The sequence below is a fragment of the Alligator mississippiensis genome, chromosome 3 (genome assembly GCF_030867095.1).
Source record: "Alligator mississippiensis isolate rAllMis1 chromosome 3, rAllMis1, whole genome shotgun sequence".
NCBI lineage: Eukaryota > Metazoa > Chordata > Crocodylia > Alligatoridae > Alligator > Alligator mississippiensis.
In genome coordinates, this window is record NC_081826.1 from 244,375,618 (window position 1) to 244,400,688 (window position 25,071).

The following is a 25,071-nucleotide window of genomic DNA, read 5'->3' on the forward strand; positions in this document are numbered from 1 at the left end:
TCAGGGATGATACTTATACCAGAGTCTCCTACATCCTAGCCAAGTGCTCTGCCCACCTGGCTGTTAGATTTTCAGAGGTGTTCCTCTCTTTCAGAACACTTCAAAAAGTCTTGTTTTCATCCCTATGTAGAAGAGGAACATATATAACAGATGCTACTGGACAAGGAAAATGTTTTCTGTCCAACTCTATCCAAGACATGTTGCCCTGCCCTTTCTGGCTGATGATGCCTTGCAAGATCTGGATGGCCATTCTGAGCCCCACTTATTCTTTAATTATCCAATCTGCTGAGACTACAACCACAACCAGGACAGACAAATTGCAGAAAAACGGCATATACCTGGCCAATCTATGAACAACAGTTAGCTACTCTAGGGTAGCACAAAATATGTACCAAGAAACTCAGACACTCCTAACTTACTCAAATTGTGTGTTCATTTCTTTTTAGTCCCTGGAGCATTCATGAGAAAAAAGTCAGAATATTGCCACCATACAATGCCCTCTGAAGTTTCACTGTTTTATCTCCATGTATTCCGTATGTTGCACTGTGCCAGTTTGGGTGAACATATGAAGGTGTGTTAGAGAGTTTCTTGCTGTACTCTTTCCTGCATGTACATAAGCACATCGGTGCCCTCCTAAGGAAAGTTGACTGCAGATCATGTAGAAATATTTATGTTCCCCTAAGTCATGCTTATACTAATATGTCAAAAAGGAGGATTCTTACATTGATTTTGACATTAGCCCCATGGAAGGGGGGGGGAGGGGGGACAAGGGAGGGGAGGGGAGTGCTTATTACATACCTACCAGTTCTGAAAAGTAGTCTGAATCCAATGAATGAGGTCTATCTCCCCAGACTGTATAGTTTTTTCTTGTTGTCTCACCAACCCAAACAGAACATAAGATGAATCTGATGTGAGTGCTTTGGGAGCAGTACTTCTGATGACCCATGGCAGGGATGACCAACCTGTGGCATGGGCAGCCTGCACGTGTGGCATGCAACTGATTAGGGTGGAGACAGGCAGCATAGCAGCAGATGGGGAAGAAAAAGAAGACAGAGCAGGAAAATAGATCAGGCAGGGAGCACAGGGCAGGGAGCAGGAAGAAGAGCAGCAGATTGAACAGGAGACACAGAGCAGGGGACAGAAAGCAGAGCAGCAGATCAGGCAGAGGATTGGAATGGCACTCAGGGAGGGTGCAGGGCTAATTTGTGGCATACCTGCCCAAAAGGTTGGCTCCCACTGGCCTAGGGCAGGTATGGCAAACATAAGGGTGTGGTTATGGGGTGTGCTGCAGAATTCATGACCCTGGAGCCTCAGTGGACATGGCCCTTGGCAGCAGGAGGGAATGAGAGGGCTGTTCTAACAGTGCCACTCACCCTGTGGTCACTTGGCTTGTCATCACTGCCGCAGCGAGTCGATGTTTACCCTACTGCCACCAGACTTGCTGTCACCACCACCCCATGCCCTGTGCCAGATCTACCCAAGCCATCCTGTGCTTCGTGCCAAATCTGGCCAGCAAGTAACCCCAGATCTGGCCTGGTGAGCTGGTATGCTTTATAGGAGTGACTTATGGAAAGAAATATTCCAAGGTTTCAGGGGAGTATAGGTATGCCTTCTGTGCTCTGTCAACCATACCATCATGAGAGAAGTTGGATCCATAACTGGGCTCCACTTATGCTGTCCAATTAGGTCCACCTGTCAAGCCCATTAAGCTACTCATGTTTTTCCATAGGCAGTAGAAAAATGGTTTCCACTTCAAATTAGCTGTAGTCAGTAACCTAAGTACCTTTGAAGATTTGGCTCAAATAGTTATATTTCCTGACAAGATTTTAAAAATATTATTATTGTTCCTTTTGTTTATTTATGATAGCACTTATAATGTTACAGTTGCTTTTCCCACATTCAAGAAGGAAAGCTCCTTGCTCTGAGACATTAACACTAAAGATAGACAGACAAGTGTACAAAGTTTAGGGAAAGAGAGCTCAATATTGCCATACACAAACAGTATGAGTCAGACCCCAAATTCTTAAGTCTGGTCAAAAAATATGATTTTTTTAAATGAATACATATGGGTTTCTTCTCTTGTCTCTTCCCATTTCTGAACCTTCAGAATTAAACTCAATTAATGTATTCAGGCCTTTCTCTGCATCCTTTTTTGCCCATTAAATTAAAGCTTAGATTCCCTCATAGTCACTTGCCTCCAGGAGCTGAGGCTTGGAGGGAAAACAACAAATATTGCAAGACTTATGATAAAATTGTGAGAGCTAGCAACACTGGGAGCAACAAATGGGAATATTTTATACAAGTTAACCAAATTCATAGCAGGCAGCACAGAAAAAGTGAGTATAAAAGTAACTTAAATGTGAGCAGAGCTAGGGAATTGTGGATAATCTTAAGGCAGACAAGGTTCTTTGGGTGAATCTGATATCTTTTATTAGACCAACCCAAATAGTTGCACTCCTGCAACATGGATGATCTTAAAGAGGTCATACCAAACATACTGGCGACATAGAAGAAGGCACACTGTATTTATATTTTAAGATGGGCTCAGCCTACAAATTTCAGCTTGAAACTAATACACATCACACAAATGATTTAATATTTTGCTAATGACATATTTTAGAGGGAGATTTAGAAAGGTTAGCAGAGTCTATTGCTGAGAAAGTTAGGAATCTAAATCAGAGGTTGAAGAGTTCTGTCACTTTGACCTTAAATACATACAGGGAGCATCTACACACGCGTGTTTACTGCACAGTAATTTAGGTTACTATAGTAGTACTACTAGTAATCTTAATTTGGGATTGGTCCCAAGTCAGTCCACACACAGCGTTACTATGCTTTAACGGCTGCATGTGTAGACACCAGCCTAAAAAACATTTAGTGCACAGTAAATGCACATGTAGACATGCCCATAGAGTTGTTTTCATTGCAAACAGATTTGCCTACCCAAAATTTTTTTTTACTGACAATCTGCAAACTTTTTACTGACATCTAAACTTTTTATCTGTCATATGTTTTACATAATGTATATGTCACTCTTCTGCCAGGCCTTGGGTGACAGTAACATGGGCTGAATTCAAATTCAGGGGTTCAGTACCAATTTTCTAAATTTGGCTCAAGCCATCACCTACAAAGATAGGAAAATCAATTTTAACTGGGTGTTCTAATATTAGCAAACTTCCCTACTCACAAGTAATATTCAATAAAAACAGGGTTTGTTACAGGGGAGAAGGGAATATACAACCTTAGAGACAACCTTAACCAGCTTGGGGTTTGGGTGCCCCCAAGGTTTGCTTGCCTTCAAGCAAAGCCTCAGGAGCAAGATAGGGAGGAATCTTACTTGACTGCAGCAATGATTTTACACTGTGCTGCCTCCACCTCAGGGTTTCCCTACTCACCCCACACGGTGATACCCTCAACAAAACCTTGTACCATTCTGCCCCTATCACAGCAGACCCCCCAAACTTATCCCTACTGGTCCCACTCCTTCCGGTTCAGCATGCACTCTCCACCCACATCTTCCTCTCCCCCCCAGCCCTGCAGCTCTAACCTGGCCATACCACCCCTCTGCCTATCCTACCCAGCTTCAGACTGCCCAGGGCTCCACTCCCCTGCCTTCCTTTGAGGCATGCAGCCATTACAGACAGCACAGGCAGATGCAGCAGCAGCACAAGGCTGGGGGGAGAGGGCTACAAAGGATCCTATAGCCCACAAGCCTATGACAGAGGTCTCCCTGCAGGGCACCAAGCTTTGCTGTTGCTCAGAAACAAGGTGGCACTGCACTGCTGTGTCAGCACTTGCATCCAGCCATCTTCAGTCAAGCTTATGGTTTCTTAGTTTTTTATACGGACTTTATTGCAAGTCTTTTTAGTCTTTTTTAAGGACTGCCCATAAATTTACAGAGAGTTGGCAACTGTGATTGCAAAGTATAACAAAAAAGTCACAGCCAGTACAATTAAAAACAAATACCAGTAACTGTGTAAGTTTACTTATCATTTGGGTAGCACCTATAAATATAGGACTGCCAAAAAGATTGGGCACAATGGTCACACTTCTCCTGGGAAAACTGAGCGGCTCAGTGCTTATTTTTTACTCAAAAGTTCTTTCTTTCATTTTTCTTCTCACATGTGGAATTTACACTGTTCCCTACATCTGAACTAGGCTAAAAACTTTGTTTTTTCATATGGTATCTAAGAGTTATAAAACCTGAATTCAGCAGAATGAATATCTAGGGTCATACACACCTATGTCCTCTTCGCTTTCTTTTTCTTCTTTGTAGTTTGCAGTAAGTTGGAAATCTTACCTCCAGATCACTGACTAAACGGTTCTGTTGTTTTGTAATTAACACCTAGAACCTGCACTTTTTTTGAAGCAAAGAGAAAAAAAAGCCTTGTTTTCTGCAGTCCATTAACAGTCTTGCAGTACATTTTACTCTCCACCCTATTTGTTTTTAATTGAGACCTTAGCTATAATGAAGCCATTGTTGCTGAGCATAGAATATTGCTACATTAACACAGATCAGTTTGCCTGGTTTTCATGTACATTAGTAAATTATGAAAGATCAAATATCTTGTAGAGCTGACACATACTGAATTAATCCTGAAGTAACCTTGTATTCACTGTTTCAAGTTCAAGGTAGTATATTAAACCACTGCAGTTAAAAGGCAGTCCCGAAAGCAAACTAAAATGGTGCTTGAATATAAAAATGATAGCTGAGATATGAGGTAGGTGACAGTGGCAAACTCAGGTGGTTGACTCATGTATCTGTGAATAAGGTGCTAATTGCACCAAGGACTAAGAATTTGAAAACCCAGAATATTGGAAACTCAGAACTCTGAATGAGGTGTAATTGTATTTACATAGATAATGAGACATTAAATGAAAAAGAAACAATGGATACAAAAGTTATTCATTTCATTTTTCATAATTATCTGGGAAAGATTTAAATTAATAGCATCCATCTGAGTAATGTGGTAACTCTGACAGATGTTATATTTTGAATTAAAAATGTAACATTCTTGTAACATTTCCCTGTGTGTTCTACTTTATTTCATTTTTATAAAATAATTTAAGTTTGCTTCTGATGTGAGTCCCAGAAAATAAAAAGATGAATCTGTTTCCATCTACCATTAACTACTCCTTTTACTCTAAACTAATATTCTAGTCATAATAAAAGTAAGAATTAAAAAAAAAGTATAAGATAAATTGCAATACTTAGATGTTATTGGGAGACATGATGGACTAATCATTGGAAGGGAACTTGATAACTGCCTGAGGGCGAGTGATCATGACTTGATTTTATTCAGTATGGGCAAACAGAAGAGAATACCAGCCAATGAATATAAATATCTAGTCTTTCCGAAGGGCTAATGTCCCAAAACTGAGGAAAATTAGGGGCTAGATTAATCAAAGGAAAAAATTAAAGACATAAATATGTGTGAATTTGGAGTCCTTTAAGAAAAAAATATTGGTTGACTATAAAGCCAAGATTCCACCAGAAAGAGAACTTTAGCTAAAAGTCCGTCCTTGTTCACTAAGGAAGTGAAGGCATTTAAGGAATAAATAAATAAACACAACATAAAAATGGAAATAGCAATCAATATAAATTGGAAATTAGAAAGTGTACTAAAGCAAATTAAAGACACCAAGGAAAATCTATAGCTGGTAATGCTAAGGACAATCAAAAGGAACTTTTCAAAACAAAAACAATCCAAACAACAATGGAAGCCTATTGTAAAATGGAGATAATAAAACTATGAGGAAGAGAAGCAGAAGCATCCATTAAATTTTTCTGTTCTCATACTGGAAAGCATAAGGATAATATTCATATCATATCACATGGATTGAACTACTTTCCAAATTATTAGTAACTAAGGAAAATGTTAAGCATTGTTTAGTAGGAATACATAAAATCAGCTGGCAGGTACCAAGAGCCCTAAAAGAATTGGCTGGGGAGATTTCTAACCCACAGATGTCTATTTTTTTCAGAATAATAGAGGTATTCCAGAAACTGGAAGAGTGCTGTTGTTGGGACAGTATTCAAAACGAGCAAGTTGGAAGAACCCAGCAAGTACAGTCCATTTGGACTGACATCAATCCTAGTCAAAATAACAGGAACACTGATATGATTGATGTATAATTCTTGCCAGTCAGTATGGCTTTGTAGAAAATTTGTCTTGTAAAACAAACCTGATGTCATTCTTTGATGAGATTACAAAAGGTCAATAAATGAAGCTGCATAAATGTAATAGATTTAGACTTTTGTAAGATGTTTGATTCAGCACATAGCATTCTGATTTTTAAAAATTAGCACTATGCAATATAAAAATCCCCACACACACTAAATGGAGTAAGAACTGGCTTAAATATTTCAAAAGTTAGGAGTAGGTATCATCATTCAATAAACATATCTAAGCAGGGTTCCAATGGATTATTACAAGGCCAAAAACTTTTCACCAATTATCTGGAAACAAATATAAAACCACTGCTGATAAAATTAGTGAATAACAAAGATTTGGTGAAGTGGTAAATAATGATGAGAATTAGTTAGCCATGTTAGTCTGAAGTCAGGCAAAACACAGGGTAGTTTGCACCTTTAAAGACTAACTAGAATAGCATAAATTAGTATAAATAACATAAATGAGTATAAATAACATGGACAGGACTGTCACCTGAAGTAACCTTGATCATTTGGCAAACTGGGTCCCTTCAAGCAAAATGCATTTTAATGCAGCTGAATGCAAAGTTATACACCTGGAATACAAGTCATAAGCAATTCAACATGAACTCCCAGTATGATAATTTGACAAAAAAGACTAATTCTATCTTTGATGTGTAAACAAGATAGTAGAGAGTATGGAGAAAAGTTGTACCTCTGTATTCAGCATTGGCAGGGATGCATCGAAGGGGGCACAATGGCATGGCTGCACCTCCCTCTCCTTCTGCTACCATAGCTGTCCCTGGTTGATCTAGGTGTAAGGGGTCTCCAGAATTGCTCCTGCCCCATTCCAGCCATGGGCTGTGGCTGCATGGGGTGACAGGCTGGGACAGCAGTGGAAAGATTTTTTCTTGCTGCCTGTTTCATTCTGCCTCACCACCAAGCATCCTTGCTGGCTGGGAGCAGGCACTTGGAAGGAGGAACCTACCCGCCACGGATGCCGTCCCTGACTGACAGAGGTATGGGGGGAGTCCCAAGGCTGCTTCTAGCCCACTCCAGCCACAGCCACAGGGAGCAGCAGCATGGGGAATTGGGCTCAGCAATGCATAGGTTCCTTCTTTCAGCACCTGCTCCCTACCACACTAGTGGAGGGGCAGGAAGGAGGCTGGAAGGAGAAATGTGTACACCATCACTACTGTCTCTGGCCAAGGCTGGCACCACATGCAACTGCTTCCTGCTGCTCACAGTTGGACTGGACAGAAGTAGTTCTGGGGCTTCTCCCCACCTGGCTGAGCTGGATATAGAGGCATACAGGGCAGGTTCCTTTCCCACCCCACTTCCTGCTCCTGCTCCCTGCCTAGCCAGGGTGTTTCCCGCTGGCAGGAAACTCCAGCCATGCTTCACCTTTGTCCTCCAATAGTCCGAGGGGCAGTGTACAGTACCCCTTATAGAAAATCCTGGGTATGCCCATGAGCACTGGTGAGATCAATACTGGAATAATGAATACCATACAGATGTTCACATTTAAGAAGGACATAAAAAATATAGAAAAGCTGTAGAGAACTACAAAAACTTCTTTAGTGATTGAAAGTTCTTAATCTTGTCAATTTATCCAAAACAAGATTAAGAGGTGACTTAATTTTTTTATTAGAAAAAACTCCCAAATCTGAATAGTAAGGGACTCTATAATCTCCTGGAGAAAGGCATAGCAAGACCCAGTGTCTGAGAGTTGAACCCTTTTCTCATTTCAAATGAGAAATTGGGTATGGCTTTTTAACAAGGAGAACAAGCTACCAAAGAGTAGTATAGCCCCAGCTCTTGTTTCAAACCACAACTGGAAAATATAGTTGAACCAAACACAAGTGATTGGGCTCAATATGGGGATAAGTATGGGAAAAGTTGTTGGTGTATGATATACAGGGAGCTTAGAATAGGTTATTTAAAATTCCCTTCAGAACCTAAACTCTATAAATCTATTAAGCAATTTTTTTTTAATCTTGAATTATTTTCACCAGAAATGTAAAGGGTGAAAACCCAGTCATTAACTAGGTTAGTAGCCTATGCTATTAGAAAGAAGATTAGGAGTTTGGGGCCAAACTCCCCACCTAATTTCCTAAACAGCCACTTATCCACTTTTAGTGCTGTTCTCTTCAGGTGTAATGGAAAAATGTCCACTCAGATACATCCTTTTAGCCATAGTTCTCATTATCCTACTTCTCCTCTCCTCTATTTCAATCCTCATAATCTCCATTCAGTAATAAGTTTTCACAGAGCTCAGGAGCAGGTGCATCTCCAATATGTATGTACCCCATTTTGCCACGCTTATGTTGTGTAGTCTTGTAACTGTTACATATGAAGCCTTCCAGGCCCACAGGGTATGGACAACAGGCAGATGGTCAGTGATGTGAATAAATCACTTTTGCTACTGTATAAAATGTAATGAAAACAAGTAACTCATAAAATAATCACAATCAGATTTTCAAATGAAATTTAAAGTATTCTGATTTAACCATATGCACATTTTGTCCTTGTTGACCTGCTGCCTCCTTTTGAGTTATTAACATCTATTACCTATCAACTTAAAAGTCTGAGGAAGCTTCACCTTGGCTCCAGAGAGATTCATATTTTGAAACTGCCATTATTACAGGCCTGACTGCCTTTCTTGAAAATAACCTCAAGGGATCAAGGGAGGTGAAGTATATGTGAAGATCTCTTTTTCCAAGAGAAGCAGGTTGCTGATGCCCCACTTTCCAAAAGGGAAGAGATCTACCCAAAGAGGATCCTTTCAGTGCTAAGATATATGGGAGGTACAGTCAGACCCCTATATGTTTACTAGAGTGAGATAATATAGTTTTCTAGTTATATATTTAATTGATGATTATCCAATAAATAGGTAATGTCATACTGCAAATGGCAGGGTTTTCAAATGCATCGTTGCTGATATTTTCTGTTATGTAATACCTAAGGGACTGGTCAAACTCTGATTGGAATCAGTGTTCTTTGGATCAGGCCCTAAAAGAAGATAATTTAATTGAGTGATAATGTCCTTGCTATGTAAGTTATATTTAGGGCTACAAAATTATTTAAGCAATTGTCTTCTATTTTCTCGTATAATTACTGAAGAATTCTACATTTAGGATAAAATTTCCTGTTCTTAGCCTTTGCCCAGTATTTATTTATTTTTTTTGGTGCAACCCTGTGAAAAATCCTGCCAGTTTTATTTGTGTTCTTGGCATTTATAAATAAGGAAATATTTGACACACTTTCTTCTTTCCCCCCACCAACAGTTAACTCAAAACCAGCTACTCTTTGAACCTGGATATGTTGCAGGTAAATAGTCCACACTGAGAAAATGTTCCAGGATGACATTTAAAAAGAAAGGAAAACACTACAATCTTGATGCTGACTCTTACCATTAGGCATGATATGCTGATAATGGGCATCTATACACATGCAGCGAGGCTGCTCCGACGCACTATAATTACAGTGCATCTGAGCAGACTCGATTATTTGAGTCTGCTGGAGTGTGGTAATTACTGTGATCCAGCAGACTCCAGCATCATGTGTATCAGCATTCCCATGCTGAAAAATGGTAGCAGGGGCATTTTAATTAAAGGCTATTCAATAAGCTTTAGATAAAGTGCCCCCACTGCCATTTTTCAGTGTGGGGACACTGATACATGTGACACTTCGGGTCTGCTGTAATTAAAGCATCCCCCCTCGACTTCTATATAAATGCCCTATGATACCACTTCCAGATGGAATTTTTCACAATTGACTTTGATAGGACTACTCACATACTTAAAATTAAGCATCTGTGGAAGTGTTTGGATGCTAAGAACACTATTGAACAGGTTATGTGATCATCTGCAAGGAAATTATCTCTAGAAGCTGGTAAACCTGCCCCACTGTGGGTATTGCAAGATATTGATAGGCATAGGGGCTGCAAACTAATTCTTCCCCAGAACAAAATGTGGACGCCTCACACTGTTGCGTTCCTTTCATATTACAACCCATCTCACCATGGAACTATAGAAATTTTACTGAGCCATGGGGATTTTATGAGATGCCCTTAGCAAAACAGATTGAAAAGTAGTATCAGGGCTCATTCATTCAATTCTGCCATAAGCAAAACCCCTGTTTGAGAGCTGCACATCTTTCCAGTAATGTACACTTTTCAAAGATACTTAATAGCTGCTGACTCTTAGCTAGGAATTGAGCGGGCACCAGCTGGCTGGCTGACTGGTCAGTGAGCATTTTTGTCTTTTTTTCCCCCATTTTAAATCTTCAGGTTTCATTTTCTGTTAATTTATTTTTTTTTAAAGCGGGACAGCTCCTTATACCTAAAATAACTTTTAAAAAGAAATGAAAGCAGAAAAAACAAAATGAAAGCTCCATGGTTAATTCAATCTTAAGGATACGGGGTTAAAATAAGAAAGATCAGGAATTTGTAAAGTTTAGCTATGTTGCCCAATCCACAGAACACATTACCTTGAGCATGTTAAACACAAGTAGTATTTTCTGCCTTTGTTTTGCTGATTGCACCTTAAATGTAATAACTTCCATGTTGTTAAATATATATTATAAAATATAAGACTGCAATATGGTTGACCTTATGTTATTGTGACCACATTACATTTTGCATTGCCTAACTTGGTATGATTGCAACTGTGCAAACAAAACATGGTATTAACCCAGCTTTTTGCATTTAATTTAGCTAACAATCAAAATGTAACTCAAAAGCCATAAGGGCAAGAAAATGATCCATTATAAAAATATCCCCAGGCATGTACAATCTGTAACTGACCTTTACCTCCTTACCATACTTGGTTGCAAAGCAAGGAATTAAAGAAGGCCAAATGACTTCAATAGAGTGGCACCAATATATGCCAGCAATTAATAGAAATAACAGCATCTTCCTGGATTCCTGAGGTTAATTCTGAATTTATTTACATTTTTGGATTGAATTTAGATATATATGATTATATAAATGCATTTTTGTGTCTAAGTTAAGGACACAAATATGATCCTGGACTATGATGTGTGACTCCACTCTTTTTTCAATAATAGTTAATGTTCATTTTCTTGATATTTGTAAAAAAGTACCTTTTCATATTAAGCAAGGTTTTTTTCCTCAGTGTTGTATTCTTGTTCATACCAATTGCTTAAGCATTTCAACTTTTCTTTTTTTCTTCTAAACCATGTCCTATACAAATGTTCATATTTTAATTTACAAAACAAATATGAAGTACCTTTCTTAAAAACATTAACCTTTTAGCTGTTGAATAAGTGTTGCCTTTCTAGGAAAAACAAACAAACAAACAAAACCCCACAGGAATGGAGCTTTTTACATTTTGTTCTTGTTTTTCCTTTAAATTACTTACAAGAAAAGCCTTACCAATGGCATTTTAAAGCCATGTGATATTGGGGATAGATTATGACACCTTTTGTTAGCATGGAAGAGAAGGTAGTTCGCACTTCAGTCTGCCTATTACAGGCTTTTTAAAAAGATGGAAATGTTCTGTGAAGGAGAACAACGTCCATTCCTATCACAAACTTTTCTTGCATAAAAAACTGTGTAAAAAATGAACTTCACATCATGAAACTGCAAAGCAAATTACTGAAATCGAGTTATTTGTACCAACTCTGGCTATATCTACCAAATATTTTCTAACTCGTCTAAGGGAAAAAAAACAGAAGGCAAACTAGCAATGAATAGAAACAATAATGGTCAGCAGCATGTGTTGCATGTTATTTGAATGGAAAGTAATTTATCACTTCTGAAATAAAAGCTGTTTATTCTTGTGTTTCACTGTCTGCAACAATCTTTACAATTTATCTGTGAAAAAGTGAGAAACTGTACCATTATTAGCATATGAATACTTGACACATCAAATTGGCTGTACAATAACAGAAGGACATTTGCTATTGGTGTATGCACACAGACAAAGCAGCCATTTTGAAAAAAAATGAAATGGTGTGGGTGTTTAACCCCTTGTCTGTCTATTTGGTTTCACACTACTGCTTTGATTAGGGCAGTTTGGAGAACGAGTTGAAATTCTTCAAAAAATAAGTGCACAGGTTAAAGGCTGGAAAAAAGATTATATCTATTATATTTTATGGAAGTATAACCTATAGGAGAAATCTTAAGGAAAAGGTTCAGTATAAAAGATTTTGTATGTGTTTGTTTGTGAGCGCGCATAAGGTGGGAGGAGGGGTGGGGGGCAAGCCTGCCAATCTGAAGAGTGTACAGAAATGAAACATTGCCTACATACAGTTTTATTTCATGGCAACAACATAGTGGGCCTTGGGTCAGATGTGTGAAACTATTTCTCAAAGAAGCTGCATACATAATTGAGGCCCTATGAAGGGTTCTCAGTTGAAGTTGCCAGGCTACATTCATTTCAAAAGCAGAGCCATTTGTTATCAAATTTAAATTAACTCTCTCAGCACTGAACTCATAGTTTAAAGCACAGCTTTTCAAACAGTACTTAAAGTATCTAATGCAAAGAGAAACTGGCTGCAAAGTGACAGTCCCACAAAGAACAGAAATATTACCCATGTTTAGTCCTGCAAAGCAATAGTTTTAAAAGGCTAATTTCTGAAAGAGCTATTTTGAGGTCTCATTTTCTGCAAGGAAGCACAAGTTGGGTTTTTTTTTAACTTCTACTTCAGCTTTAGTTTGAAAATTTGGAAATGGATCAGTAATTCAGTTTTTTTCCTGCTGTAATTTGTAAGAATGCCAAGGCTGCCCAACAACAGACATCCTTTTTCTAACAGGCTTTAAATACTTAAATTGGTACTCCACAGAAATTAGTAACTCACAAAACATTCATATTTTTTCACCTGCTCATGACTTAAAACTGTTGGGATTGATTCTGTAACCTCTACTCACATTAGCAATCCCTATACATATAACTGCAGTGGGGTCACTGCACAAAGAAGAATTACTAATGTGAATAAAGATGTCAGGATTATACTAATTATTATTATTTATTATTTATTTCCAGTTATGCTCCTAGCATGCTATGTGCTTTCCGAACACAGGAGAAGGCATGTTCTTGCCTGAAGGAGCTCACAGTACTGTGCTGTTTTCTTTATAAAGCAGGCCACATGACTGTATTATGCAGTGTTGTAAGAGGAAAAGGGAAAATAATCTAAAAAAATCAGAAATATATATTCATTAAATGAGTTAATTTTATCTCTGTTCATTTCCATTTTATATTCACTTCTGTTAATGTTTTAGCAATTTCATTTTATTAGCAAAATATCTGTGGAAAGGAAATGTTATAATACATATGATTTCTCACTGGATACACTTTGAAAGTGCTATACATCCTGGGTGCAGTGGAATGGTGGGGAACACTCTGCTGTTTAAGTTAGGATCTGTGGCCCAGATCCTCAAAGAGATGTAGGTGCCTCGCCAGCATTGAAATCAAATACCTTTGAGGCTCCGGGCCTTTTGTACTTTACTGGATCTGGGCCAGAATGTCTACCTGGAGCCTTGCAGGATTGAGCCCTCAGTAAGGGAGTAGAAACAATGCCATGAGACTTATTTGGCCAATCTCAACTAATCAACACAGCTCAGATTTTGAATATTAGTAATCAGATCATAGAGGTAAAAAAATTCTCTACCTTGCAATCTGCTCACAGATATGACAAGAGTTGAAAAAATGGCTAAATTTATCGAATAAATTATTCATTGTGAATTATTCGCTCTGCCTAGTCTTAAATTAGGTTTACTCAGGCTAATCAGCAAAGATATGCCAACAATTAAACCCAATAGAACATCCCAGTCATATATATCCTGTGTGTGCTTGAATGCATCATCATATAGCACAGGCTTTCTGAACAGGAAAAGAAAGATGTATATTATACCATGAATTTCACATAAAACACAATTATGTTGTTTTCTTCAGAGAGTTTTATTTAAAATGCTAAAGGTTTATAGTTGTAAACCCTTTAAACCTGAGATTTTTACTTGATGTAATTAGATACTTCTATTTTTCATCTGTCTGATAAATTGGCATCTCTAAGTATGTCAGACTTTTACTATTGCTAAGTTTAATACACTGAACTAAATATAGTATTCTTAACAATCTGTGTTTTTCCTTCTTGAAACATAAGCTTAAGGCATTTAATCTGCATCCCTTCATCAACATAAGATGCTGATTTGTTAGAATCAAGTCAAGCCTGTTGTAGCTGTTGACATACATTCTAGTAAGACTGGTTGAATTTCATCTCTGTAGTCTGTGAATGGGAAGAGGGCTTTGTTTTAGAAAGGAAACAATTTTAATATTATTGAACACTGTGCTGTTAAAAAATTATTATCTGCTGTAAGAATAGCTAACCTGTCCTGTATTATTTGCATGTGTAGATATATTGTGTGCCGAGCTAGGCAATTAGACTGGCAAAGGCTACCACACACTGTATAACATATTAGAAAACGATCCTACATATGTACAAGTATTTTTTTTAAATAAGGGATAAAGGCAAATTGAATTAAAAAGTGAGGGTAGTAAAGTTACACAACATAGCATTTACCTTTTGATTCTTTTTTTAAGGAAGAGATATAGCATATGTGTTTCCTCTCAGCACTGGGTATTATTCTAAAACTACAAACCATTTGCTTATTTAAAGCTCTGTGCAGCTAACAATACTACAAGGCTAGTAAATCCTACCAAGCACTCTTTGAGAATCTTGTTTATTTACTGGTGGAAGTAATGTACCATACTTGTGTATCCATGACAACACTGTAACATGCCAGAGCAGTACTAGGTCTTTTCTTGCAACTGCAATATGAGATTAAAAGTAAGAGGCTAAATCTTATTAAATAGCAGAAGCTTTTCAAAAGATAAAACATAAAGTTTATGGGAGCATATGATAGTTGTTCATGGTAATATATTTGTGCTATTTCAATGCTTTAGTTAGGTCCATCCATTGATTGTAAATAATACTGAATGGTGAACATACCAGGAAAGATAAAACTTTGCATTTCCTGCTGGAGTTTTCCATAATATAGAAAAGTGATTTGCCAGTGTCAAGGTTGAATTGTTAACAATATCAATTTTAAAGAGTATTAAGTTGGATCATACTGTACTTTTTTTAATCTTTATTTAGGATGTTTCAGGTTTCTTAGTATTTTCTCCATTCTCATGACCAATACTTTGATTAAGAATGTTGTATGATCCAATGGATTAGTAATGTAATTGCCTATTTATATTTATAAATCCATTTGTTCTCTATGGGTATTTGTGTTTGCTATTACGCCACTTTATTAGATTGATATGACTGAGATGCAGATACGTGCATGTGGGCAGAAATTCAGTTTTTAATTCTTGTTTTATCAGTTATTTTTTCATTAACAAACTGTTTCCTTAACAAAGTTTGTTCTGATTCTCAAGTTTGTGCATTTCCACAATCTCCAATCATGCAAAAAAGAAGCAGTCACTTTGCTACTGGATAGGCTAAAAAACTCCTAAGACTTCCCTGAGTTACTGAGGTTGTGTAGGTTTAACTGAGGAAAGACTATGATTTAGTATATTAAATTTCTTTTTTTTTTTTTTAATTTTTAAGTGTCAGTAGTTAAGCAAATATCTGAAGCATACTGTAATATTTTTTCCATATCCTGATTTTGATTTTAAAAATGGTTTTCATTCTCAGCATTTATTCAGGATCCTAAATCTGTCAAATAATTCACAAAAATTGGAGATGGAAAAGTCCTGAAGCACCCCCCAAAGTCTTAGCTGCTACCCAACTTACTTTCTGCCAAAAATAGCGTAGTTAAGCATGTGGTATCCAGATAAATTAGAGAAATTATCTGGAAAATGATTGCTTGGAATTATACCAAGTGTTTTGTTATCAGAATTCTGAATGGAGGAGATGAGCGAACTCAAAGGTGGGGGTAGGATTGGGGGAAGAGGAGGGGGATAATGAGAAGGAATACATTATTTTTTATGTGGCCCCTCTCTCTCTCTCTTTCCTGGATTCCCAATATACTATAAGTCAATCAACTCACTTGCAATATGTTCTGGATATGCAATGGCACATACACATCCACAATTATGTTAAACAATTGTTTTGCAAGTGTTTGCTCTCTGGCCAGCAGTAAGACATTTTTCTAGTCTAGTGTTGCTTGCTTGTCTGATTGTTCTGGTCATCAGATTGTTTTGTGTGGGAGCAGTTATTTACACATATTTTGTGCACACGCATGCACACAGACGCACACAGAGATGTCAACATACAGTCAATAAATGTTATTCTCCTTGCTGCCTACCTGATTGACATAATTTTTGTTGAATAGTGGCAGTGAGAGGAGTGGATTTATAACTAGAAAACTTTCTACATATTCTTTAAGTCATTCTCAGTGCATTAAGGGCCAGATCAATAAAGTATCTAGGTACCTAAACACAAAGCACTGCAAGGTCAAAAGTTAGGTTGCTAGGCCCAGATCCTTGGAGGTATTCAAGAATTTAACTTATATTTATATACTCAGATCCTTATAATTTTCAAGGAAGATAAATGCCTATGAGGATCTGGGTTTTGGGTCCTGGTATGGAACCTAGAACTCTGAGTGAGGCACCAAAGATCCCTATGCAGTGAATGGGAGAGGTAGGATCCAAAGCAGGTAACCCCAGAGTAGGGAACTGCATAAAATCAGCACATTATGGTTGTGGACAAATGACCAGGTTCCAGCAAATTGAAAATGTGAGCAAAGGATTTACCATGAGTCAGCTACTTCACAATAACTACCCAAGCTCACAGTGTAAGGGGGCTAAGTTGGCACAGTTTAGTTATCACTTATTGTGGCTCTGTCTGAGCTGGGCAGTCACCACAGAGAAGGTGATGCACAGTATGTCCTTTCTCCCTTTCAGTGCACTGTAATTTGCTTGGTTGTCCATTCTTTCGACTTCCTAGAACTACCCAGCAGGGAAACACTGAGGACAGGGATGAGTTTTGAATGTCCCATCACCGTTGCTTACTCAGGGCTTCCTCTCCCCACTCAAGACCCAGGGCTTAGATTCCTTTCCTGAAGCAGCGTGTCTAGGCACTTGCTTTCAAAGCACTTACCAGGGGTCACTTTCTTTTAAAATGCTGGCGGCCCTGTTATACAGTAGCTTAGCAGCTTTGAACGTTCACTCAGGAAGTGGGAGATGCAGGTGCAATGCCCCCCTCTGAACTTCTCCACCCATATCTCCCACCTCTTCAGAGAGTGCTCTAATCACTGGGCTATAAGCCAGGTTATGAACTTTATTCAAGGACTGTTTTCTGTATAACACAAAAAGGGTCAGGCTCTTTCTTGTGCTTATCCTCTTTAGTCCAATGAATTTTAACATTATTTTTCTACACAATGCCACAGTTTCAGTAGGAAGGATGGAAAGTGTCACACCCAAGAAGCTATAGCTTGGTGGTTAGCACAATCTCTTGAAGGTTGGAGATGCTGGCTTCAGAAGAGGAAGGAATTGAACCTAGTCCTGTGACACCCTAGCTATGTGCTATATCCAGAAGTCCCTTATATAAAATGGGGACAGCAGCCTTTCAAAGTGGCCACTGCTTTTAAAGAAAGTGACAGCTGCCACTGTGTTTTGTAGGGAGCACAGTACTGCCAGGGTATGTGAGGCAGGCTGAGAACTCATACCAGACTGAGCCCCGGAGGGCCATTAGGTAGAGAAATGCCTGTTCTAGATTCTGATCAGGCTTAGGTGTCAGATTCATGTTGATCTGTTGAGCCCTGGAAAAACAGAGGTATTTCTGCACATACCCAGGAGTGGTACTTTCACCCTGGAAACATTAATGGTGAAAAACTGCTGCATTCATAGAATTTAGGAACCGGCTGAGCTGGGTCTTTTGGAATCCCAACTCTGGACTTAAAATCCCCCTTTTTAAACTAAGGCCCTAAAGGACTTTCAGTGCTGGTTTTTTTCTTAGTATTATTCCCCAAATTTAAAGCGAATTTACAATAATTTTCATAGATGGATCTGTAGAAATGTCAAGAGAGACAAAAGCAGGTTACCTACCCACTGCATTGCACAAAGATGCGGGCATAAGAGCTCCCCATGTTCAATATTATTGTCCGTACAGGTTTTGCAGATAAACACGAGAAAGTAATTGTTTCAATACAGTGGGATTCAGTTTTACTGATCACTACCTGTAGTGATCATTTCTCTCTAGAGATCAAATCTTATGTTCCAAAAGGGGATTCTGATAATGCTGTTGTAATATTCCCCTCATTTACACTGATTAGATGGAATTCAGCTGTAAGGAATAGATTGGAAATGATTTCTTTGGTTACTCAGATAGAAAAGAATGTTTCACTTTTTGAAATTGCAGGGGAAAGAATGCTATACCTGTTGCCACTTAGAGGCAGATAAGGAATATTACAGCTTGTGGGTGTGCTAACTAAATCCAATAATAATTTGTCTTACCATCTATGTCAGTAATATCCCTTATTAGAATATGCTTGGCTCTCATAAAATGTAGATTTTTCTTCTGAATTCAGATTCTGAGTTAAGAAGGTCATGATTTTCTGGTTTTGAATGTAGTGACTAGCTAAATATACAGAAATGATCAAAAGTGGGTTACCCAGACCGATCATCATAATAGTGTTATGCCACAGTTTCTTACATGCGCTCATGAGGAAATCTATTTCTAGGGTCAGATTCAGCTGGGAATTATGTTAGTTGAATGAGAGCACAACACTCATACATTTTATAACACTGTTAACTTCTTAAAGGACAGTAGAAATAGGGAGAGGATTTAACTAAAGTGGCAACAGTATTGTAGTGGTTACGATGGTTTCTGCTTTCTTAGTTCTGTGTTCATTGACACAGGCATGTGCAGCTTTTTGTTATTCCTTACAGAACATGAGGTTCCAGTGAATTAGTATTATGGCGTATCATTTCCTTCCTATCACTGAGATGGATTTTTTTTTTAGCCTTTATGCAGTGGATGAATTGCTCACAAATCTTTTGGGCAGTGCTTTCATATTTTCAAGAATGTTTATCATATAATAACGCATTGATGAACATCAGTAAATAGTGGGAGACATGCAACACTGTCAATATATATTCACCGTCTTTTACTGCATGGATTATTACTACCCATTAAAAATATGGCATACAAATAGGTTTGTCTTTTCTTCAGGCTTTTATATCTTTATTTTCATTTCCCATGTTTCATGAGCTTTTCTTAGAGCTTTTGCCTTTTTACAAAACTAAAGAAAGGGCTTATTTTAGAAAGTATATTTACTTGTATATGTATATTCTTCAGTTCTGTAACACTTAACTGTGCTTCATACAGTGCATGCAATTTCTTTACTTCTTGCTTTGATCAAAGTTCTATTCAAGTTTCTTTAGAGAATGGGTAAAGAAGAGGGGAAGGAAAACAACCTCCTGGAGTAACTAATACTATAACTTTGGCAGCTGAATTTCAGGATGTGCACTTATAATGATAACATACAATGGCACTCAATGGCACAGCAGTTGTAGAAGAAATGGTAACAACTTACTTAGACATGGCTGATAAATTAAATGAATCTCTGGGTCCCAAAGGAAGAATATGTCTCCTTTTGAAGTCAATGAGAATTCTACATTGGCACTAAAGGCAGAATTTGGCCCTACATGAAGATTCAAATACCTAGTTACAGATTTTTTTTTAATTGTAGTTAAACATTTTACAGTGCTTGATCTTCTGGTCTTTTACAATTGGTTAGAAAGCCAAAATTTTAGTGAGATGGACGTTGGATGCTCTATGCATATCTAAGACAGGCAAACAACATTCAAATCTGTATAAGATGAGAATTTCCTTTTCTGCATGTGGTTGAAGGAGACAAATTCACTGAAGGGAGAGGCGTGAAAATAAGTCAAGTAACTTTCAGTATAAACTTTAAGGTAATGATTGGGGGGGGGGAGGAGGGGGGTTCAGTGATTGTGGGCAAAGGCCCCATGCACAATATAACTTTGGGCCAACTTTACTGCAAAGAATGCAGGTAGCAATTTTTTTAAGTGCTGAGACCATATCTTACTATTAAAGAGCTACTGGAAATACAGCTTCCTATTGTAATTAATCTGAAACACATGACAAGTATGCTAGATAGAAATTTAAAAAAAAAAGATATGTATTCATTTTTCTATTTTGTGTTAAGGATGTGGCAGCTTTTGCTGTCTGTTTAGCTTAGATTTAATTGCTCTATCAGTAACATTCTCAGGGAGCCTAAACAGGACATTCAAATGGCAACAGAAAATTATATATATTTTTCCTTTCTGCTTTTATGTCATGGATATGTGACTTATCTGTTGACAGTACCATTTGTGATGCTCTGTGACTGATATGCATTGGTATAGGGCTCTATCTGGCAAAGATTTACACATGTGAATAACTTCAGTCAAACTAAACATGCTTTGCTAGTCCAGCAAGGCACAATAACATTGTGTCTCTTGAATATCCAGATAAATATACTGCTCTCTAGTAAAGAGCAAATTCTGACTTTGCAAATCACAACAGCTGAATTCTGCCTAAAATAAATCCCTTGTGAGATACAAATCTCTTAAATGAAAATATACCTAAAGCACAAACAAGGACACAAAGTGTTGCAAGGGGAAACAATTAACGCCTAATTAGGGTCGCTCATTAAGTGACTGACTCCTTGGTCTGGCTCACAATAGGGGGTGCTCTTTTGGCCCCGGACCCATTAAGAATGGGACAGGACATATCTGTCACTGCCAGCCCACCCAGCAATTAGTATGTGACTTGATTAATTAGGACCCACACATAGATAATCAATTAAACAAATGATAATGGTTTATTAAATACACAAATAGCAAACAACAGGTAAGTAATATCGACACTAAACACAGTACTCACACACTCTTATCAATAATACACTTTATACCTAACTATACTCTTCTATATATATATCTAAGTATAATATATCTATCTATAACTATCTGTCTATTCCTTATACTATTATTATCAAAGTACAGAGTGGCATAAACTTTATTAAGAAAGGGAGAGAGATCTTTATTAAACTCTAACTGCTGCAGCCTCTGAGATCCTGAGAGCTGTCCACCTCACAAGTTCACTCCAAGCTGGCACTGGCTTACCTTCCACTTATTAAACAGGAGTCACTTATACTAATACAGAACAGATGGAGAGGAGGGAGGCGGAGCTGGGTGATACTTACAACAACGGGGCAAGAGGCTGCTACAAGTGTAAAACACACCCGAAGGAAGAAAGTTTCCGGGGAGCCAACCCTAATTGCCTCTGCTGTGAAGTCCGCTTAAGGGGAGCAAGACACTGGAGACCCTTGAGTCACTGGAGTGTTAGACGGCACACTTTTATGGAGCACCACACGCTCCTTTCTGCTCTCCACCTTTGACCAGTTTAGGCACTCAGACCCATGCTGACTCCAATCACAGCCTCACACTCTCCACTCTCAGCCGGACACCATCAGTTAATCTCCACCACACGCTCAGTCATGCACACATCAAACCCACACCAGGCAGTCCCACACATGGGCCTCAAGCATTCTCAAAACTCCCCGAGCTCCATCCACACATACCCTTTTATACCGCACTCTCTAGTTTTGTGCTCAATACTAAAATGTGCGCCCAACGCTACTTTCAGGTGGCTGACATCATCTTAACAGGGTCAACTGCAATTCACACTGTGACTTACTTAAAGAGTCAGGCTGGGTACCATGATTTCTCTCTCTCTCTCAGACACAGACCCGAATTTCTACAGCGACAAAAGGCGATAGAATATCTTTATAGAAAATAAAAACTTTGTCACATGGTCCAGCTATCATCTGGAGTCCATGGAAGGGAGCCCCAATATTTTCAGGTTGTCCTCAGTCTTTTGTCTACAGAGTAAAGGAAATTCAACACCTTCCAATCTGTCAACAATAGTCAGTGTAGTACACTAAAACCATCTCAAGTAGCAACATCAGCTAAACTAACTAGTTATAAGGCAGTCAAGTCACCAGAACTAATTTCTTAGAAAGAAACCGTCATCCTTCACTCAGGTCCTAAAACAACTAACATTGTCTTCCTATGATGGAGTTTGGATTCCCCTGCTCTGTAGAGCAAGCTCATTCTAGGGTACATGAGTCAGATCATTCACAAGGGCCAGATGGGCCAACAGAAAGACATTGTGTCTTACTCCTTAGGTGACTGTACAATCCCAAAGTAGGAGTTCTCTGTATAATACATGAGGAGGGTTATGACCTGATTCATAGCAGCCAGTATACTGAGAGAGGGCATCTCTAAGGTGCCCTGTACAAAATGCTGAAAAAAGGAGTAAATCTGAACTTCCACCTCTTTCCCAGTTTTAAGCATCTTCCTGCAAGTCTAAGTTAGATATTCATTGGGATATACACCCCCAAACTGCTGCTACATGTAGGTACATACCCACATCTTTTTTCAGGTATGGATGCCCGGATTTTTCTTTTCTTTTAAAATGTGATTGAAGGAAAAGGAGGAAAGTGAGATGGGGCCACCTTTTTAAAAAAGAGCCTCTTAGGTAAAACACATGCCTAGAGAGTGGGAATCCTGAGCTTTATGACCTCTCAGGAGCCCTCTGTGTCATCTACACTATCTAATTGTTGGGCTTGGCAAGTACATGGTGAGAGTGAATAGGTGGTATTTGTTTCTCAACATACTCTCAGTGAGGAGACAGGGGAGACATGGCCTAAGTTGCAAAGAAATGTACATGAACATTTACAGGTATACATCCGACAACATTTTTTGGTTTCTCCATTGTGTTATGATAGTCATGTACGTAAATGTCTGTCAATTATCTTAGTAGTTATGCCTGCTAATCTGCACACTGAAAATATTTCTTAGAATAACTACTTAATTTACCAGTATAGTGTCACCAAGATACCTTTTCTAGTAGCTGCATCATAAATGTCCCACTGGAGATCTGTTTCCTGGTGCTTAAAGCATTTTTATTATTGACTGGTCATGTCATCCAGATTTGCTCTAAACCAGATGAAATGATATGGTAATAAAACCACTGGTAACCCTTTCTACATTAGCCATCCACTGTGATCAGCAAAGCTCCATTTCTGATGCTGAAACAGTAGGGTTTTAAAAAAATGCCTGTGTAAGCAAGTTCTTGAATACTTTAGATACTTTACCTGAGCTGTATTAACCAGCAAAAAGTGGTAGCAGGGAGGCTTATTTTTTGTTCAGAAACCATTTGCTATGTAAATTGATCTATGACTTCTCACCATTTGCAGTAGAAATTTTGTCTCACTTTTAAACAGAAAACAATTTAATGTCCTTTGCTGATGGGTGGAGGGAAAAATAATTCATCACCACATAGTAGTCCAATGAAATGCAGTAAATCCCCTGGAAGTACAGTCTTTAAGAGAAAAGAGATCTTCCCTGCTCTCATCTGGAAAGAGAAGTAAAATAAAAGAAGAACAAATCCCTAGAATATGTGAGATTCTACAATAGATGAAGTAATGCCATGCCCAGCAATAAGACATGAGTTCTACAGTAATTGTATTTATTTTATTATTAAACAGAAAGAAAATATTTCTGTTGAAATAACTCAACTTTTATTAAACAACAACTAAACATGTATAAAGAATAAATAAATCATTTTATGTCATATGTTTGCAATTTAATTTCAACAATATACACATAAAAACAGAAGAGTGAACGGGCATTGATGATTTAAATCCAAACATAAGAATGGGAAAAACATCAATATTTTATGAATGAACTGTTTGTAAATTTGTTTGTATTATATAAAAGAGAGGAGGAACAGTGGAATTGATGGAAACAAAAAAAAAGTAGGTTATGGGCTTCCAGTATATTGTATAGCTTTTTGTTTGAGAATATAGTACTCAATAATTAACTGGATAAAAGATGTCGACAGAGTAAAGCAGAACTTTGTCATAGAAGCAAACTGAATTTCCTTCTATTATTCCAGAGTCACCATATCTTTTTTCCATTCACCTTGTTTGCATATTACTCATAAGTCTGTTCAAAACATGGTATTTTCCAGACAGGGGAATTTCCCTCTCATATGAATTAAATTAAAGCAATTTATGGAGTTCTTATACAAATTCCTTTTTTGTGGCAGAAAATTCAGAGTTTACAAAGTGATTTTCCTTTGCCAGGTCAAACTATAATAAACAATTAACTATGGGAAAGTAGTAGAGTACTTTTACATTTGTAACCTCTCATTAGATACATTATTTTTAAAATTTCTGCTGATGTTTTATGTAGTTAAAGGCAAGTGAACAAAGCAAGGTTATTGAAGAATAGAGCTATTATATTAATGATTGTTTATGTGTCCATCCTTAGCAGTTATGTGACAACAAAATATTGAATCATTATAAAACTTGACATATTAATTGCAATTATGTTGTAGATCTGAATGTTTTACATGAAATATACATGAAATAACGATCTTCAATTAACACTGTGGTTGTGGGAAGGTGTGTCTGAATCTACTTGACTGAGTTGATCCCATAACAAAAATGAAGGCTGAGAATGATTTTGGTGAAGGTGGCTACTGTTGCTGACACCATTGACTAGAAACATAAGTCAGAACACAGTGGCATGAATTGAGTTCCTATAATTAGTTCTGGGTAGTAAACTAGACAATAGATAAAGCAATAGATAAAGTGTAAAAGATTTATAGATTCGATTTGAGTCAAGCATCAAAACATTTAGAATAAATGTTAAGGTGGATGCATGGATAGAGGCCATTGCATTTTAGTTCATATGTAAAAGCTAGAGTGTGGACAAAGGTTGGCAAAGGTCTCCAGGGTCTTAAAAAGGACAGACAGTTGATTAAAGTGGCTGTTCTCACTACTGAGGATTCTGACTCACTCTGCCAAGGTAAGTTCAAATGTGCCAATAGCTATATGATATAAAGGAATTAACACTCTTTTATGTGTT

General features: G+C 37.9%; 1 long non-coding RNA gene across 2 annotated transcripts in view; it reads left to right on the plus strand.

The window, feature by feature from the left end:
* Positions 1-25,071, plus strand: part of LOC106738114 (uncharacterized) — a 164,304-nt gene that overhangs the window by 131,185 nt on the left and 8,048 nt on the right. The window contains exon 1 of one of the 2 annotated variants that reach the window (XR_001372027.2): positions 14,917-14,965. The exons of the other annotated variant lie outside the window; for it this stretch is intronic. This is a non-coding gene — a long non-coding RNA (uncharacterized LOC106738114). Of the gene's footprint in view, positions 1-14,916; positions 14,966-25,071 lie in introns of those variants that run through there. 2 annotated transcript variants of the gene reach the window in all.